Source organism: Vicia villosa, linkage group LG2 (genome assembly GCF_029867415.1).
Source record: "Vicia villosa cultivar HV-30 ecotype Madison, WI linkage group LG2, Vvil1.0, whole genome shotgun sequence".
Taxonomy (NCBI): Eukaryota; Viridiplantae; Streptophyta; class Magnoliopsida; order Fabales; family Fabaceae; genus Vicia; species Vicia villosa.
Window position 1 is genome coordinate 136,205,048 of NC_081181.1, and position 22,487 is coordinate 136,227,534.

Genomic DNA, 22,487 nt, shown 5'->3' on the forward strand with positions numbered 1-22,487 from the left:
TATAGGTATAAAATTTGTCGAATCAGATGATTCAGTCCCTACAAAATATAATTAGTACTTAAAATTTTGAAAACATCATATTATAAAAAAATTCACAAGTTCACCATTTAAATTCAAATTTTACACATAGGTATCACACAATCAAATAGTACATAATTATAAAATATAAACAAAAGTTTAATCGCAACATAATTTAATTGAATAATTTATAACAAAATAAGTCCATTGTCTACTAAATTTAATTTCAATAAAAGAAAAAATGTTTCAATATTGGAATCTCCTTCTTCAATATCAAAATCATCGGTAACAAAATCAACAGCATCTACAACCATTTTTTTTATTTTTTATTTTAATTTTTAATTAAAATAGTCAAAATGACATTGTTTTAATTTTTTAAAATTAAAAAATTTCAAATTTAATAAATGCATTTAAACCACCGGTTTTCCCGGTTTTAAAGGTTTACACTGGTTTTGACTGGTTCACACCGATTCAATGACATTTCCGATCCAACTATTAAACCAGACCAGCTACCTGGCTGGTTCCCGGTTCGAACGATCCGACCGGCCGGTCCAGTCTGGTTTTTAAAACACTGCTCTCCATAGTTCATTATACTTTTTCCAAATTCAATATAGTTTATAACATTTAATTGCAAAATCTATGACTATTTTGTAGCAGTAGAAAAGTTCTTTTTAAGCTATCTCAAAAACAATTTATATATTGTTGAACGTTTCCTGCAAGAAGACGAAAATCATTTAGATGAGATTAAAACATAAAGTAAAAATATAGACATAAACCTCATTGGTTCTTTAATTGAAGTGTTGTCTCTTGAATATTTTGTGATAGATATAAATTTTAGTTACAATCTTCATTCAATTTATATCTTAAGAAAACAAAAAAACATGTTTTAATGTCATTGAATTGTCTGTGTTCTTATGATATTCCGAACTTATAGAGCTAATCAACAGTTGGAATGACATTTGACTTAAAATTAGAACTTTGAATGCAAACAAAAAATAGCAAAAGTGAAAGTAGAGAGTTTAGTAGTATGTTTTATTAATAGATAGATAGTTAATTGATTTAATTCTTTTGATATAATTATAGATAAAGAAATTTTAAATTTTAAATATGTATATTTGTCTTATTATTGTTCTATTTATATTCAAAGAAAGATTTGTTTGTTTCTATTTATATTCAAACAAATTTTGTTGGTGGATAGAGAAAAATATGGAGACTTACGGACGCAATAGTGAATTTTATTTCATTATTTAATAAAAAATAATTTAAAATAATAATAATAATTAATTAGAAGCATATTAAATTTCGGCTCTCACTTAACAAATATCACCCTATCTATATAAACATGAGACATCACTCTAACCTTATAACAACATCATTCTTTCCAAAGAAACAAAATAAGCATCAAACTTGACAGCAGCCATGAATTGGATTCGTGGCGATTCTTTAGGCAGTGGAACTTTCGCCACCGTCTACTTGGCCAAACACACTGAATCCTCCGTCAACATTCTGTCTCTCACAACCGTCAAGGAGAAAAATGTATTGGAACATTTAAGATTATTCCCACACATTATATTACAATATTTTCCTAGAATATATATGTGGCACAACTCTCGATGATCAACTCAAGAACCACGACGCCAAGCTCCTAGAAAAGCTTGTTCGTCGCTACACAAAATTAGTGGTTGAACGTCTCAAGTATATTCACGAAAACGGTTTCATTCACAATATAGCTTTACTAAATATATAGCATGGTTCTCATAAAAAATAAATAAATATGTAACAAGGTTACGAAAGATACAAAATTTCTTTTTGCAGCTGAAGTTGGCAGAACTATCCGATGTATTTTATAATATACTTATTTTATTTATAAAAAAATTATTTTTAAATATATTGAAAAACAATATATTTGGTCTATATATTATTTAAGTACTGAAACTTATTAATAATTTTTTTATGTGGATATAAATTTAAAATCAAAATTGAAAAGAATCATATAACATAATTTATAAAAAAATTCTATAAGTTTCTAATACTAGAATTACTCTGTTTAATAACTAAACATTTGAATATTCTTATATTACCTTAATCATCATAAATATAAAAAATTATAAATTAAATAAATGTAGATTTTCTAATTTATATTTTATATTTTAAATAATTAAAAAAATTATATTTTCCATTACAATAGACAATTGATTGAGAGTTAGTTTGACTATGATTTGTGTCGATTGCAATGTGGTTTAAGAGTTTAATCCTTTTGTAGTCCATATGGAGCATGTCTTCGTTGAGGTGTATCTTATCATAACAATTAAGATTATATTTAAGATGAAAGTCAATAATTTCCCACTAAGTTAAGAGACAATGGTAACTTTTCTTGATTTTAATTTATATTATATATATATATATATATATATATATATATATATATATATATATATATATATATATATATATATATATATATATATATATATATATATATATATATATATATATATATATATATATATATATATATGAAATCAATATTTAAATGTATAAAATATTTAAAAGGATAAAGAATATACACTGTGAGAGTGAAAAATTATTTTACTTTTAAATAAATTATATAACATGATTAAACAATAAATTTTTATTGGATGACAATATAAAATTAATATTTAATATGATATTTGTAATTTATAATATGCAAATTATAAGGGTTTGGCTACAATTTTCACAAATGAACCGCCACCATTTTCACTATTTATAAAACAACAATTTTTTAGAAAACCGCAGCGCTCACAACCACTATACACCAATACAAATTGTTTTTAAATGATAATTATATTCATTATATTTCATATATATATATATATATATATATATATATATATATATATATATATATATATATATATATATATATATATATATATATATATATATATATATATATATATATATATATATATATATATATATATATATATATCGGAAGTTTGGTTGTGATCTAACTTTTGAAAATAGGAAAGCGTAATATAATTATTAATTAAATTTTAAATTAATAACTTTTTTATTTATAATAGTGATTAAAATTTAATATTTTTTTACTTATAATAATGACATTATTATAATAATGACATTATAATAGTGAAAAAAGAGAGTAGAAAATTTTAGATTGAAAAATTAAATAATAGTTTATGCGAAATTATGAACAGAATAGGTCACCATACTTCTCCCCTCATCAAATATTTAACTTAATATCATATCACTAACAAAATAATAAACTCTAGCATTACCAAATATTTCGACCATGATTTAAGTGCATTAAACATTTGCTTCCATCTTTTTCACTAGGTTCCTCGTATATATATAGTATGCTCCCTCGTATATATAGTATGCTCCAACAACTCAAAAACCAAATAGGCATTGTTGGACTTAAAAAAGAAAAAGAAAAAGTTTTGTTATTCCAGTTATCTAAGATCATGTAAACTAAACACAGTTGGTTATTGATATTAATTTCTTGTTTTTTATCTTGGTAGTTGAAAGAAATGTTGTAGAGGAAGCATTTGATAAATATGTGAAAGAAACGAGGATGAAAATATTTTGGTTTTTTTTAATAAAAAATAATTGAGAAAAAAGAGGATCACGTACGTGAGTAATTTAATGAAATATTAAATTTTAACGTTTATTTTAATCAAATGATCGTTATTTCTTTCTATCATTATCATATAAGGTTACCCCTATATATATATATATATATATATATATATATATATATATATATATATGGAAAGAAAATAAGAAAATAAGTTTGGGCCACTTGGGCCAAGAGTGCAAAACAATTTCTCGAAAATTATATCCCGTACCCCTACATTTATCCCAATACCCCTACAATTTTAAAAAAATCTCAATTTTGTCCTTATTAAATTGAAAAAAAGAACCGGAACACCCAATTCTAGGATATCCAGTTCAGTAAAATTGAAAAAAAAAGAACCGGAACACCCACCCCTGGGATATCCGGTTCAGTAAAATTGAAAAAAAAAAGAACCGGAACACCCACCCCTGGATATCCGGTTCAGTAAAATTGAAAAAAAAAATAAAAAAGAAAAGTTAAAAATTTAATAAGGACAAAAATGAGATTTTTAAAAAATTGTAGGGATATTGGGATAAATGTAGGTATAATTTTCCAATTTCTCAGGGAGTTCAAAATACAAATTATATAATTTCTAAAAAAAAATATTTTAAAAACAATTTTTACTTAGAAATTTTATTTATAATAAGATTACTATTGTATATCTAAAATGTCGTTGTTATTAATAATTTAACTAATTTTTTTTAAAAAAATTATAGAACAATTTGAACATTTCTAATTTATTAATAATTTGTATAAGTCAAATTATATTGATATAAATAATTTTGTAAATCATATTATAATTTTAAAAAAAAAATTAGAAATATATTGATATAAATAATTTTGATATAAGTTACATTTGTAAATAAAATATAAGTTAATTATTTTAATCTTTTATATTATTATTTAATTTTTTAAAATAAATTTAGATAAAAACAATAAATACAAAAATATCATTTATAACATCAATTTAATAATTAAAGTACAAAATAAGTATAAATGTGAAATTAAAATAGAAAAATCACAAATTTTATAAATTTTATAAATGGTAGTAGAAGATAAATAAATTTAATTATAAGGTTATATAAATCAGAGAGTTGAGGAGACAGATACTTCAATTCATCTTTTAAAATTTAATTTATTTAAAAATGAAATACTTCTTTTAACCCCTCCTCATGAAATAATTAACTCTTCAAGTTTTTCAACTATTTTTTAACCCAAGAAATGTAATTAAAATTTATTTATTTAAAAATGAAAATACTTCTTTTAACCCCTTCTCTTCTACAACTCAATTTCTTCGATATTAATTTCTAATACTTTAAAGTATACACGTAAAAAATATAATTAAGAATTAGAAAACAAGGCATTTAGAAACACAAAAGATTCAAAATATGCACCTATGGAAGAATATATAACTAAAATTGAGTGAGAGGATTAAAACCATAAATTTAAAATTATTGTTTCTTTAAATATTTGTATGAGAAATAAAAGTCATAAAATGAAGGAAATAATTTACCACTACACATAAAAAAACTAAGAATTAGTAAATAATAATAAAATTAAAACATATGAAAAGAATATAAAATTAAAACATATAAAAAGAAAATAAAATTAAAATATATGAAAAGAAAATAAAAAATATAATTTTTTTGACATCAAGTTGTTCCAGCCTCCTCCCGATCGCAGTTGCGGGGATGGAACTGTGGTTCTCCTTACCAAATCTAGCGACAATCACCACTAGATTGAAGAAACATAATGTGTGAAATTTATTTTTTACAATAATCAAAAGACACAAGGTGATTTAGTTTTCAATTCAATAATAATATTTAAATGTCATAAAATGTGATTTTCAAAATTAAAGCAGTTAATGTTTTTGGAATTATAATTTATTAGATAATAAATTAAAACATTCAATAAGAATATTCAATGTAATGGATATTAAATCAAAATACAAAATGATAATTATTGATTAAATTTTATTAATATATTCGTGTAATGTTTTGTTGTAAATAAAATTTCACTTGTAAAAAACTAAAATCAATTTAGCATTGAATTAAAATTAGGAAACGAATGATAATAATGATAAATAATAAAAGATAATATTGATTATTAAATAAAATCATTAAGTAGTTGTACTTCTCAATGATCCTTTCCTTAGTAAATTTGCATAGACACAAAACTCATAAAGTGACTCTTTTTTGTCCAATAAAAAAGCATAACATGTGGAATTTGAATTTAATTTAGAGTATAGTCTAAAAACATAGAATGATTTAGTTTTCAATTCAATAATAATAATTAAATGTCATAAAATTTTCCTATTGAAGTTTAATATAGTTTTAAGAATATAATAAATTTATAGTAAAAATCGTATATCATTATTAAAAGATACTCCCTCTGTTTTTTATTATAAGTCATTTTGGAAAAAAAATTGTATTTAAATATAAGTCTTTACAATTCCAATGAATAATTAATGCTACTTTTCTTATTATATCTTTAAACATTTATTATTCTCTCTCATTTCAATTATATAAATTTATCTTCCACATGTCATTAATGAAGGATAATTTTGTAAAAACCTTTATAATTTCTCATTTTTATACAAGAATTATTATTTTTCTTAATATGTGTGAAAAGATTAAAACGGCTTATAATAAAAAACGGAGAGAGTAACCTATTTTCTTATAAAATTGAATTATGATTATGTTTTGTACAATAAGATCTGGTTACTTTTACCATTGACCATTTATACCTTATATATAGTTAAACAAACAGACAATAAGAAAGGTACATGTTACAACTGGTTATACTGAAAAGCTACAGATGGACACATTTTATTGTTTAATCCATAACCTTGTAAATGAACACTCAAAGTTCTCTTTTTACATTAGCATTTCATTTTCATGTAGTTCTACCAATACATCACATCTTTTAAGACATGTAAGTGACTATAATTTAAAGATGCAGTGTTTAGTGAAATTTTTATATTTTGGGACGATTTAGTTGATATTAGTTTGGGATAGCGGGTCGACAATTAATCGAGATTTTTAATATTTTTAGTATTAGAAATATTATTAGAGTTTCGTGTATTATTTTGAGAATTTTCAGAGCAAATTAAATTAGACCGTAAAATAAGAGTTAACGAGTAAATTGAGAGTTTTTTTTAAATAAGTAGTTTGGCTGGGTGCTATGCACGTGTGTTATGAGAGAGGTGACCTAAATTGAATATTAGAGAGGTATTATACTAGGTTTAGAAACATTGAGTCACAACACCAATTAGAAAAACAAGTAGCAGAAGAGGAAGAAATTAGGAGAAACCAGTGCACGTGAGATTTGTCGAGCAGAAGGATTTTTGGGGATTTTCGACCGGGACGATTTAGAGCAACCTTCGATCCAAATGTAAGGGTGGGTTTCTTGCTCTATAAATAAGGACATGATGGATTGTATGTGGGTTTGGGAAATTTATTGCCTCTGTGTTTCGACTGATAATTTTTATGCAATGTATGGCTAATTGTATGCTTGTTGTTTTGGTGTTGTGAATTATAATTGCATATCTGTGACGATTTCATGGAATTAAATTTGTGAACAATTGTTCTGGAAATATTTGGGTGATGTTCGATGATATTTGTTTGGTGATACCTGTGAACCGTAAAAACGGTGTTGAAAACGAAAAGCTGAAAATTAAACTAGAGAAAAAATTGTTTAGGGACGGGGGCCCAACTGGAGGGACGGACGTCCCTTGTAATCAAATAAAGTGGGAGACCCACAATGTGGCAAGGGCAGGCGGCCCATGGGCTCAAGGGCGGGCGCCCCTTGGTGTTGCCTTAAGAAGTCCCTTTGTGGGACGGTCGTTATATACTGGGGACGGATGTCCCATCTCAATAATGCTACCTTCCATTATTTAATTAAAAATTAGTACATTTAGTACTACTTAGAACTATTTGCAGACGTAAAATTAGATCCAATTAAACCAGTGGAATGCATTACTAGTAGTTGAATAAAATAGCAAAGTGCTTTAGCATTTAGCAGACTAGCTTTATAGCAGCAATAATATTAGTATTTAGCATAACCAAATCTTGTGGCAATATCAGAACAATTTATTAATAGTAGCAGAGTAGCACTTTTGAGCATATCAGTGACCGAACTAAAATTAATAACAGACCCGTGAATCAATTAACCAAGTAATATAATTTAGGCGAGTCCAGAATTGATTAGGTATCTGTAAATTGGCGGTGTTTTCGGCGATGTTTTGACTTGTTGCATATTTTGAGATATTGTTAATTCTGCGATGTTGCAGGAAATTAAAGTGACGAGTAATTATCAATATTGATTGATATATTTTGGCGATGTGGGAGAATGCCTTATGCGACGTTGTTTTATGATTGATTATGGTTGTTGCATGTCATAGTCTCTCATGAACTGCATGTTGTAGCGACGACCTGGATTGGCAAAACAGCGACGAAGGCTTATGCCTGGTTTTGATGCCTCTATTATCTTGCAATTTGCGATGGGGGCTGAAGCTCTGAGTACCACATGCATGATGCATCAGTCGTGTCTCATTCATTTGTTTTATTGCAACGTTGTGCGAGATTATGTGATTTGGATTTTGAATTGGTTAATTGGAATTGAAACTTGAGATATATATTATGACTTGAACCTTAATATATTGTAAATGCTTTTAAATTGGCTGCATTTTATGGTAAGATATTCCTGTCTGTGTGATGTCTTGACTAATGTCATGACACACTGTGTGTGGAATTGTGCAGGATTGTATGGTTGAGCTAATACATGTTTTCGTTGGATGTCATGCTCGATGTCATGACATCTGTATCTGACAGCAATAGCTGTTACTTTTTAGCTGTTATGTTTCCTTATTTATCTCAAGCTACTATTTAGGAAACTATATATTTTGTGCAGTATGATTTGTGCTATAATATCTCGTACTACAACATATGAGAACACCCTGATGATGTGGAAATTAGGTTAACTTGGTTAACCCTAATTTGTATTTGGAAGGCCCAAGTGCTGCTGCCTATAAGAAGGTTGCAAATCCTACTTTCAGAGGCAGAGATTTTGACCGTGAAGTTTATTGTGTTTTCTGTGTATTCACGTGTGTCTTAGTGTTACTTTTGATCCAATCAATTATCACGTTGATGATTGTATTGGAGTAGGGTGTTTTTGAGTTGTAATTATTTTGTCACTCTAAGATTTTAAACGTGAGCGTTGTGTCCCTTGGTTGAAGCTTGTAAGCAATATCAAGATTTGTTCGAAGTGTGTCTTCATCTCCTTTTTATTTGTCATTGTTGTTATCACTGCTGTGATTGAGAGGGAGTGATTGGGAACTCAGGTCTAGCACTAGATTTAAATTGCATTGGGTAGGTCTTAAGTGAAGAGGTGTAAACAGGGGAGTTTAGCTCTGAATTAATACTACTTATAGTGGATTTACTCCCTGGCTTGGTAGCCCCTATAGTAGGTATTATTATACACCGAACTGGGTAAACAATCATCTGTGTTCTTTACTATTTTTGTTTATTTTCTGCAGGAATTTACAATCTGTTCTGAAGTGGATGTCATAACATTCGATACGACATCCATCGTGTGTTACTAGAATTTTCAATTGTCATCAGAGCAGACACCCTGCCTGTTTATTTCTGGGTGAGATCTAGGGAAAATAAATTTTGGTACTATGGGCAAGGATGTAATTATTTTTGGGAATAGACCACCCATTCTGGATGGGTCTAACTATGACTACTGGAAACCTTGTATGGTAGTCGTTCTGAAGTCTGTGGACAACAAGGCCTGGAGAGCTGTGAGTAAAGTATGGGCATATCCTACGAAGAAAGATAAAGATGGAATAACTGTGTTAGTACCCGAAGAATATTGGAGTAAGAATGAGGAAGAACTGGCTCTGGGAAACTCCAAGGCTGTAAATGCGTTGTTCAATGGAATAGACAAGAATATATTCAGACTTGTGCAGCACTGTGATCTGGCCAAAGATGTGTGGGATATTCTCAAAACAACTCATGAAGGCACATCCAAGGTGAAGATGTCTAGACTTCAGATGTTAACTAATAAGTTTGAAAATCTCAAGATGAAAGAGGATGAGACCATTCATGATCTCTACATGAACATGCTTGAAATTGCCAACACCTCTGGAGCCTTAGGAGAAAAAATGTCTGAAGAAAAGCTAGTGAGAAAGATACTTAGATCACCACCTAAGAGATTTTCTATAAAGGTTACTGCTATAGAAGAAGCTCAAGACATCAGCAAAATGAAGGTAGATGAACTCATTGGTTCCCTTCAAACCTTTGAGATAAGTATAAGTGACAATGTTGAAAAGAAGAAAAAGAGAATAGCTTTTGTATCTAACACTGAAGAAGACTCAAAAGAAAACAATGGTGGAAGTGACGAGAATCTATCAGAAGCCATAGTCATGCTTGGAAGACAATTCAACATGTTTGTTAAAAGAATAGATCAGAAATCCAGACCAAATGTCAAGAATACTCCCTCTGACAACAGCAAGTCGTATGACTCTATTAGAAGATCTAAATATGAAGAGAAGCCCAACCAAGGCAAAGGAATTCAGTGCCATGGATGTGAAGGCTATGGTCACATTAGAACTGAATGCCCCACCTACCTCAAGGAGCAAAAGAAAGGGCTCTCTGTCACGTGGTCTGATGGAGATTCAGAGAGTGAGTCTAAAGAGGAAACTGCAAAATACATCACAGTACTAACGAGTGTATGTACATATGATAATGACTCCAATGAAGAGGAACTGACGTTTGATGAGCTTTAAGCCTCTTATAAAGAGCTCTGTGTCAGGAGTGCTGAAGTTTGTAAACACGTGGAGAAGCAAAAGAAGGTCATAAAGGAATTAGAAACTAAGCAGAAAGAACATCTTTAAGCTTTAGACTCACTCAATGGTGAAATCAACATGTTAAACTCCAAGCTTGATCAGGTGTCAAAATCGGTCATAATGCTGAACACTAGAACTGACACCCTGGAAGAAATTCTACAGGTTGAACAAAGATCCGGAGACATGTCTGGAATAGGATTTGTGGGTAAATCAGACTTCATTTTAAAGTCAAATCCTGAAGCTCGCAGGTCAAGCCTGATGTCAAGATCAATGTCACAACATCACGAAAATAGAAGCATGAACCAGAAAAAGAGGAAGTTCCATATGTAACACCCCAATTCTACCTGCAGAATTTAAATAGAATCAGAGTATAAAAATTCACAAAAATAAGCAATTGAGGTATCACATATTCATTCTCAATGACAAATAACCTCGTCGATAAGCGGATACATAACATTCATCAATTACGGAAGAACCGACAACATCAAAATAATAAACTTTAACATGAATCAACTTCCATAGAAGTGCAACAGAAACTCAACAATTAATTCAAGGATTCACAGCATCTTAATTCAACAATTAACACAATTAAAGTGGCAATCTCAAATAAACAACTCAAGTATTTGCCAAAACATAATAAATCAATAGCAAGTAAATTAACGTGTTCGTCCCCCCCGAGTGCTACGTATCAGAGCGACAACGACTCAAGACCAACTCAGCTAACCTCCTCTCAATGCGGATCACCTGCACGTTACCAATATAAAGGCAACGACGAAACAAAGAAAGGGTGAGATATCAATTCATATAATCGAGCGCATGATAAATTATATATTATAAATTAGACATATTCGGTTAATCGTATTCACAAGTATTAATATAGTCATTCTATCATTAAGTCACAAATTCACATCTTCACATAATCCCATCATTTAATAAGTCACAAAAATACAAATCACAACAAAGTCACAAACGTCACGCTATGAATCACATAGAAATATATGGGACATGACTCATGTATATGCATGTGGTACCAATCGGAGCTTCATCCCCCGTCACCAATTGCCCGATTCAGAGGCACAAGGCATAAGCCTTCGTCACTAATTTTTCAATCCAGACCGTCACAATAAATATGCAAATGCATGCGACTCGATGAACCGAACATGACACAACACCATCATTATCATTTACTTCACAAAAATATTCGTCACAAGGCACACGCTCATATCACAATTATTACTGATTATTAAAGGTAATACACTTCACACATAATACAACAACGAAATAATTCCGACAATTCATCAAATCAACGGACGATGCCATTAGTAAAAGAATCACAAAGATATTCACAACAATCACATTCACGGTCAAATTCGTAAGATACCGTAATTTACCGCTAAACCGAATAGTTAATCTAAGTTCAATTTATTCTAATTAAATAGGCTTATTATAAATTTTTTTGACAACAAATAGGCTTATTATAAATTAATTCAACTATTAATTTAATCGACCGATTAATATCACAATTTTGACAAAATAACACCACCATGTTAATGTACTAAATAAACTTAGTTACCACGTAAATTTTCATCAAATTCCAGACAACTAATTATACCGCTTAATTCGGCTATTTCGGTCAAACGAAACTGTTTTATATTTTATTAGTTCTATCCTATTTTATAAAGTTTCTCCTATTTTCAATTATATATGCTACTAAGATTCATCCAATCACGCTGTTAGAGTGACTATTATAATTAATTTCTAATTATTTCATTTCAATTGGTATCCATATCATTATATATATATATATATATATATATATATATATATATATATATATATATATATATATATATATATATATATATATATATATATATATATATATTCTTAGTAACACAGACCAACAGAGCTATCAGAAACGAAACAAAAAAAACAATATAACATCACCTATCATGAAAGAAACTAAATGGAGAAGATGTATGGCTGAAGTGGGGTTGCCTATCGGCACCTCTTCACACACAATATGCCTCTCGCCAGTACTAGCTTCCGGCTGTCACGGTTTCTTGGGTGTTTATTCATTCCAAATTCAATTTTAATCAACAGCGGCATTACTTATGAACAAAAGTTGCAATTTCAACCATGATAGCAAACAAATTCAACACAACACAATAACCAATCTATACCCTAATCCCCCACATACAATTGTTCATAAGTCCCATTATAGGAGGAGAACCCCACCCTTACCTTGTTTAGATTGAAGAAAACTCTACAATCTTGGCACTTGAATTGGGACCTCTCTAAGCTTGCTTCTCCTCTTCAAGACCTAGCCCCCTTTCTCTCCAAATGGTTCTATATTTTTTTCTTCTGGATTTCTCTACTCTTCTTTAAACCTCTTTCTACACTAAAAACCTATTTTTTCATTTAATAACATATTTGGGCTTAATATACTAACACCACATTTCTATTCCTCACTTAAATAAAATAGGCCCAATATTCTCCTCAACATAAAATAAATAAGTCAAATTACTACTTCTAATAATATTCCACTATTATTCCATAAAAAAATAATACCTGATTATTTAATATACCGGGTTAATACTCAATAACTCATTTTTATGGTCTAATCTCAATTACTCGGAAAATTCCCAAAACGCCATATATTACCTCATTAATATTTCTAATACTAAAAATATTAAAATTTCCGATTAAATGTCGATCCACTATCCCGAACTAATACCGACTAAATCCCTTCAAAACGCAAAAATTCAATAAACATCACAAACGTCTAAATTAAGCGAATAAATAAATTTCCGGGCGTTACAACTCTCCCCCACTAGAATATTTTCGTCCTCGAAAATAGAAATTTACCTGATTCAAATAACTCGGAATAGGAGTCTCGCATCTTGCTCTTCAATTCCCAAGTCAAGCTTTCGCCAGCAGCTCCTAACCAGACAACTTTCACCACTGCAATTTCTTTGCCTCTTAGAACCTTCACTTCGCGATCCTCAATTTGCACAGGCATCGTCTCCACTGTGAGATTATCACGCACTTGCACATCGTCCATCTGGATTACATGAGACGGATCTGAAACATACTTTCTGAGTTGTGACACATGAAACACATCGTGCAGGTTAGCAAGATTTGGCGTTAACGCCACACGATAAGCAACTTTCCCCACACGATCTGATATCTAATACGGGCCGATAAAGCGAGGAGTGAGCTTCTTAGACTTCATAGCTCGCTCAACACCAGTCATAGGTGTGACTCTCAAAAACACATGATCACCAGCTTGAAATTCCAAATCTTTTCTTCTCTTGTCATGGTAACTTTTCTGCCTACTTTGAGAAGCTTTCATCTTATCTCGAATAAGTTTCACTATCTCCGTAGTCTCCCTAACCATCTCGGGTCCAAGTACCACACTCTCACGCGACTCGTGCCAACATAATGGAGTCATACACCTACAACCATACAACGCCTCAAAAGGTGTCATCCCAATACTAGAGTGGTAACTGTTATTGTAAGTGAATTCAATCAACGGAAGATAAGTGTCCCACGAACCTCCCTGCTCAAGAACACATGATCTCAATAAATCCTCCAATGATTGAATAGTCCTCTCGGTCTGACCATCTGTCTGTGGATGATACGTCGTACTCAACCTCAACTTAGATCCCAACGCCTCTTGAAAACTTCTCCAGAAATCGGAGGTAAACCTCGGATTTGTATCCGATACAATACACAAAGGTACACCATGCAACTTCACAATCGTCCTGACATATAACTCTGCTAACTTCGCAATCGGGAATGTGATGTTAATAGGTATAAAGTGTGTCGACTTTGTATGCCTATCAACAATCACCCAAATCGAATCAAATCCTCTCAAGGTGTTAGGTAATCCCGTTACAAAGTCCATCGAAATGCTATCCCATTTCCATTCTGGAACTTCTAACGGTTGCATCAATCTTGTAGGCTTCTGATGTTCGATCTTTGACTTCTGACAAGTCAAACAAGCATACACAAACTGTGCCACATCACGTTTCATACCAGGACACCAAAACAAACCCTTCAAGTCTTGATACATCTTTGTAGCTCCTGGATGAATACTCAAATTGCTTCTATGACTCTCTTCAAGAATCGCCTTCTTAATCTCTTCCTCATCAGGAATGCAAATACGATCTCGGAATCTCAACACACCATGTGCATCTAACTAGAAATCACCATTCTCAAGTCGATCGATTCCTACCATCAAATCCACCAACTTCACATCTAACTTCTGAGCCTCTCTGATATTGTCAAGAAAGTCATTGTTAATCTTTAACATTCCCAACATAACACTATGCGATGTCACTTGGCAAACCAAACTCAAGTCTCGAAACTGCTCAATACTCCAACTCTTTAACCATCATAGCCGACATATGCAACGTCTTTCGGCTCAAAGCATCAGCCACTACATTAGCATTTCCGGGATGATAGTTCAAACCGAAATCATAATCCTTCAACAATTCAAGCCACCTTCGTTGCCTCATATTCAACTCTTTCAGATCAAAAAGGTTCTTCAAACTTTTATGGTCGCTAAACACTTCAAATCTAGAACCATAAAGATAATGTCTCCAAATCTTTAACACAAAGACCACTGCAGCCAACTCAAGATCATGCGTAGGATAATTCTTTTCATGGGTCCTCAACTGCCTAGACGCATACGCAACCACTTTACCGTTTTGCATAAGCACACCACCTAACCCCATCAGACAAGCATCACAGTACACAACAAAAGGCTCTCCTGAATTAGGCAAAGTCAAAACTGGAGCCGACGTCAATCTCTTCTTCAACTCATTGAAACTCTCTTCACATTGAACATCCCGCATAAACGCCTTTCCTTTGCAAGTCAATCTTGTCAATGGAAGTGCCAAATTAGAAAATCCTTAAATAAACCGTCTATAGTAATCGGCTAAACTCAATAAACTTCTAATCTCAGTAGCAGACTTCGGAGTCTCCCATTGTAACACATCATCAACTTTAGAAGGATCCACGACAATGCCACTACCAGAAATGACATGACCCTTCATGCAACCAGAATTGACACATAGACAACTTGGCATACGACTGTTTCTCTTTCAGAACTTGCAACACAATTCTCAAATGCTCTTCATGCTCTTCTTCAGATTTAGAGTAGATAAGAATGTCATCAATGAATACCACCACGAACCGATCCAAGTAAGTTTGAAAAATACGGTTCATGTACTCCATGAATATTCCCGGTGCATTAGTAACACCGAAGGGCATCACCGATGATCGGTCACGATTCTCACTATGTTTTTGTCACTTTTCTGATGATAATCCAGGAATTCTGCACGGCTTAATGTCATAGTGTAGTCTTTTTAATCTGTTTAAGTAATTATGTTTGTGTTTGCAAGTTTTATCCGTTTATTAGTTTTCGAGTTTATTTTCCCATTTTATGCTTTGGTTTGGTTGTTTAATGATGCTTCAGATCTAGGAGATGGTTCACTCTACACATTGCAAGAGGTGTTAGAAGGAAGGAGCAAGAAGAATGAAGAAAATAAAGAACCAGTGGTGCAACACGGGCGCCCGTGTTTAGCAACACGACCCGTGTTGCTAGGAAGGATCTCAAGAAAACAAAGTTGAAGATACAATGGTGCAACACGGGCACCCGTGTTACCTAACACGACCCGTGTTGCCACTACTGAGCGCGCAATATGATTTTAAAGGAGACAGAGGACCAACACGGGTACTCGTGTTGCCCAACACGGCCCGTGTTGGCTTGTTGCACTGATTTTCATGATTTTAAGTTTTTTACTCAAAAAGTGATCCAGGAGGGCGTTTTTGTACTTTCCGACTTAAAAAGAGGTTTTGCAATATATAGTGAAAGATTAAGAAGAGAAGGGGCATCTTATTCACAGGGGAAGAAATTGTATCTGGAAAAAAATCAACGCATGAGATTGTTGAAGAATGGAGATCATTCATGGGCAAGAGCAATTGAAGATCATAAATTCCTCAATTATCTGTAATGTTTAACTTTTATAACTTTGGATTTCTTTTGAACAATATGAGTAGCTAAACCCCCCAATGCTAGGGGGTGTCCCTGATTTGGTTTGTAATGACTTTGATATTTTGATTTGATCGACTTCATGTTTATGTTATTCAATTCAATTTTATACCGTTTTTAATGCCTTCTTTATCGGACCAATAAAGATTATTATGTGATTAACAATTTGCCGGATCGCAATTATTAAGGTTTGTATTTAATTGAACCATAGTAGATGTCACCTAGGACTAGGGATACCCTATGGTCACTAAGACATCTTGATAGAAAAAGCTTGGTTTTATCTGATTTCTCTAAGGTCTTAGGATTTATAGATGAAAAACCAAAGGTTTGCCCAATAAGGATTTAGGGGCAAACACTCTAAAGATTGAGTAATTGAATATCATGAACTTGTTGAAGATATCTCTAATAAAGATTCAGGGTTGTTACAGAGCAAATTACACATCTTGCCTTGGCATTTACTCATATTAGTGAAAAAGCTTAAATTTACCTTCTGATATTTTTATTTTTACGTTTAGAAATTATAACTCAATCAAAAACCCCAGTTGTCTTTTTATTTAATTGAATAATTATAAAACTTATATTCCAACGCAGTCCTCGAGATCGATACTTGGTTTTAACCTTTTATTAATACTTCGTAAAAATAGTACACTTGCTATTTTTCCGATCAAGTTTTTGGCACCGTTGCCGGGGACTGCCAAATATAAGTTCAATAATAATTCAATTGAATTTTTGTTGCTCTGCAACCAAAATTTTATTTTCTGTTAATTGAACTGCTCGTACTAATATTCATCTAATCTTTGTATGCGAGGTAAGGCCTCAGCTGAACTTCTTTTTGACGCAGAACCAGAAAGATTATTTCAAGCGAGACGCCGAGAAGCTAAACAAAAAGAACTGGAAGCAAAAGAAGAAACGCTGATAGTTTCGGATCCTGAAACAGAGGAGACTAATTCAATCCATTCTGAGAATTCAGATTCTGAACCTGAAACTATGGCCGAAGACCCACCTTCTGTGGAAAGGCTTTTAGGTGATTATGGGAGAGCAAATACACCTCTTGTCCGGATGACAATTGTTAACCAACCGGTCAATGTTGCCCACTTTCAGTTACACCCGACAACAATACGATAACTAGAAAAGAAACCATTCTCTAGAAGAATCCATTAAGATGCAAATAAGCACTTACAAAGGTTTCTTACTATGACAACGTCATTAAAGATAGAGGGGCATTCTGAAGAAGCCAATAAATTGGTGATGTTTCCATTTACATTGTCAGACCATGCTGAAGAGTGGTTTTACTCTTTACTTGCTGGAAGTATCACAACTTGGCAACAAATGGAGACAACATTTCTGAATGAATAATTTCCAGCTTCTGTGTATATCCGCAAAAGATATGATATAGTCAATTTCAAACAGAAGGAAGGAGAATCACTTGGAGATGCATATAAAAGGTTCAAGCGGTTGTTGGTTGCATGTCCTACTCATAACATGGACGCAACCGAACAAATGCAGATTTTGTGAATGGTCTTAAGCTTAAGACTAAACAGCTAATTGACACAGCTGCTGGTGGTTCAATGAATTTTAAAACAGCCACTGAGATAAAGAAGATCATTGATGCTATTGCAGCAAACGAACACTTAGAGCTGTATGACCGCAGTGTAAATCAACCAGAAGGGCTAGTTGATTTGAAGTTGTCAAATCAAGTTGTTAAGATGGAAGATCAGATCGTAGCTGAAGTTGAGCGCGGATTAAAACAAATGGCTCTTGAAAAACAAACGGCGGCTCAAGTTCAGCCGGCTCAACCAATTCAAGCAGTGAATTATGAAATATGTGGAGGACATCACTTTGCCGTGCATTGTGTGGTAACAGCTCAGCAGGTGGAAGAAATCAACTTTTTGAAACAGAACAACCCTTACTCTAATACTTACAATCCAGGGTGGAAGAACCATCCGAATTTCTCCTCGAAATATCAACAAGGGAATGTTCCAAAACAAGGGGTTGTTCCTTATCAAAGTCTTCCACAACAACAACAGCAATATCGGCCACCACAACAACAACCGTATCAACAACCTTATCAGCAACTTCAACAAAAATTCCAGCAACAAAGGCCAAGAAAAGCATATTGGGAGATCGCCATTGAAAAATGGCAGCTCAAAGCTCTCAATTTCAAGAAGAAATAAGAAGTAATTTTCGGAATACGGGAGCATCAATTAAAAATCTTGAAATTCAGATGAGTCAAATAGCACAACAATTGGCAAGTCCTCAGCAACCTGGTGCTCTACCTAGTGCCACGGTTATGAATCCCAAAGACCATAATAATGTGAGCGCTATAGTAACTAGAAGTGGTAAAGCGAAAGAAGTTGTGGAGGAGAGTGCTGAAGAAGAGCCATTGCTTGAAGTGGATGTAGAAATAAAAGAGAATGAGGTAGAAGCGGAAGACGTAGGTGTGTTGGAACCAACAACTAAAGGGAAGACTAGTGAACAAAAACCGGCAATTAAATTACCTTTTCCAACAAGAAATAAGAAGAAGGGGCAGCATGAGAAAAATTTTGAAAAATTCCTGGAGATGTTTAAGAAACTTGAGTTGAACATACCATTCCTGGAGGCATTAGAACAAATGCCTACATATGCCAAGTTCATTAAAGACATCATCTCCAAGAAAAGGACCACCGATCGTGACCCAATTATTCTAACTGACACTTGTAGTGCTATTTTGCAGGGTATGAAGATTCCGGTGAAAAAGAAGGACCGAGGCTCTGTAACTATTCCTTGTACCATTGGGGATAGATCATTTAAAAAGGCTCTTATTCATTTAGGAGCAAGTGTGAGCCTTATGCCGCTGTCCATCTACAAGAGATTGGGAATTGGTAAAGTTCAAGATACAAGAATGACACTCCAATTTGCAGATCATTCCGTAAAAAGACCGTACGGGATAGTAGAGGATGTGCTCGTCAAAATTGACAAGTTTGTGTTTCCAGTGGATTTTGTAATTTTAGAGATGCCAGAAGATGAAGAAATTCCGATCATTTTGGGGATACCATTCTTAGAGACCGGGAGATGTTTGATAGACATAGAAGAAGGCACGATGACCTTGAAGGTGTACGATGAAGAGTTAAAAATTGATGTGCGAAACACCATGAAATACAAGGATGATGTTGCTACTAGTCAATATATTGAGGTAATTGATCAAATTGTTAACAATGAGAATGCTTTGAAGTCACAAAAACTACCTTTAGAAAGAGTGTAGAGTTTATCAATTTTTAACGAAACTGAAGAGGTTGACGAAAAAGAGATAGAAGTGTTGAATATGATGGAAGCAAAATCGTTCTTTAAAAGTTCTCGACAAAATCGGTGGGAGGATTTAAGGCAACCGTTAGTAGAGGAAAAGAAAGATGAACCAAAGAAGGGGGCTGAATTGAAACAACTATCGGAAAACCTCAAATATGTCTTCCTAGACACAGAAAGCAAATGTCCGGCTATCATAAGTTCGCACCTTGAAGTTATCCAAGAGAACAGACTTATTGAAGTTCTGAAAAAGCACAAAGGGGCCATGGTATGGTCGATTGACGATTGGAAAGGTATCAGTCCTACGGTTTGCATGCACAAAATTCTCATGGAGCATGATCACAAACCTGTAGTCCAACCTCAACGGAGGTTGAATCCAGCAATGAAGGAAGTTGTCAGAAAAGAAGTGGTGAAACTATTAGATGCGGGGATGATCTACCCTATATCTAATAGTGCTTGGGTGAGTCCTGTTCATGTAGTTCCGAAAAAGGGAGGAACTACAGTGATAAAAAATGAGAAAAATGAGTTAATCCCTACAAGGACAGTAACAGGCTGGAGAGTTTGCATTGATTACAAAAGGCTAAATCTGGCGACAAGAAAGGATCACTTCTCGTTACCTTTCATAGACCAAATGCTTAAAAGGTTAGCGGGTCATGACTACTATTGCTTCCTCGATGGGTATTCGGGATATAATCAGATAGTGGTCGCACCTGAAGATCAAGAAAAGACGGCCTTCACTTGCCCGTTTGGTATTTTTGCCTATAGAAGGATGCCATTCGAGTTATGTAATGCTCCAGCTACTTTTCAAAGATGCATGCAAGCCATCTTTGATGATATGCTTGAAAAGCATATGGAAGTATTCATGGACGACTTCTCGATTTTTGGTAAGTCTTTTGATAATTGTTTAACTAATCTTGCTCTTGTGTTAGAAAGATGTCAACAGACCAACTTGATCCTCAACTGGGAGAAGTGTCACTTCATGGTGCGTGAAGGTATAGTTTTAGGTCACAAAATTTCCCACAAAGGAATAGAAGTTGACCAAGCAAAAATAGAAGTCATATCAAAGCTACCGCCACCAATGAATGAGAAAGGTATTCGAAGCTTCTTAGGACATGCGGGTTTCTACCTCCGGTTCATAAGAGACTTTTCTAAAATAGCCAAACCCTTAACTACTCTGTTGGTTAAGGATAGGGTCTTTACTTTTGATAATGAGTGTGCCGTGGCATTTGAAATAATTAAGAAAAAACTAGTTTCGGCACCAATTGTTGTGGCCCCAGATTGGTCTCTTCCTTTCGAGATCATGTGTGATGCAAGTGACATTGCAGTAGAGGCGGTTCTAGGACAGCGTGGGGACAAATTGTTACATGTTATTTACTATGCTAGTCATGTTTTAAACCCTGCACAGATAAATTACGCAACAACTTAAAAAGAGTTGCTAGTTGTTGTTTATGCTTTTGATAGATTCAGGCAATATCTGTTGGGTTCCAAAGTTATTGTTTACATTGACCATGCTCCTTTGAAGTATCTTTTTGCCAAACAGGACTCTAAGCCAAGGCTTCTGAGATGGATCTTACTCCTTCAGAAGTTTGATGTGGAGATTCTTGATAAAAAAGGGTGTGAAAACACAGTCGCAGACCACCTTTCTCGAATGTCACCTATCGAGGAAACAGAGGAAAAACGCCCAATAAAGGATGAATTCGCAGATGAGCATATCCTTGCTGTTATTGGTGCACCTTGGTTTGCCTATTATGCAAATTATCCGGTAGGTGGGGTAATTCCAGAAGATTTTGATTCTAACCGCAGGAAAAAGTTTCTACATGACTGCAGGTTCTACTTATGGGATGACCCATTCCTATACAAGAAAGGGATAAATGGCTTGGTCAGAAGATGCGTACCAGAGGAAGAACAAAGGGATGTACTAAAAGCATGCCATGACTCAGACTATGGGGGACACTTTAGTGGAGATAGAACTGCTGGGAAAGTCTTACAATCTGGGTTATACTGGCCGACCTTATTCAAGGATGCTCACCATGTTGTTCGAGAATGTGACAGATGTCAAAGAACACGTAACATCTCAAAGCGAAATCAGATGCCTCAGAATGCTATGTTGGAAGTAGAATTGTTCGACTTAAGGGGATTGATTTTATGGGACCGTTTCCACCGTCCTTCGGGAAAAATTATATATTGGTGGAAGTTGACTACGTATCAAAATGGGTGGAAGTTGTGGCCTTGCCCACCAATGATGCGAAAGTGGTGGTCACTATTCTCAAGCATAACATCTTCTCCAGGTTTGGAGTACCCCGAGCACTAATCAGTGATGAAGGTACTCCCTTATTAAATAGACTAATGGAGAATTTGTTGAAAAAATACAATGTGAAACACAAGATCGCCACCCCATATCATCCTCAAACAAGTGGGCAAGTCGAGGTTTCTAACAGGCAAAATAAAACAAATTCTGGAAAAAACTGTTAGTGCCTCTTGAAAAGATTGGTCGACCAAGTTAGACGATGCTCTCTGGGTATACAGAACAGCGTACAAGACACCAATAGGTATGTCTCCGTATCAATTGGTGTATGGGAAGGCATGTCACCTACCGCTCGAACTCGAGCACAGAGCGTTTTGGGCCACCAAACTCGTAAACTGTGATTTTCTAAAAGCCG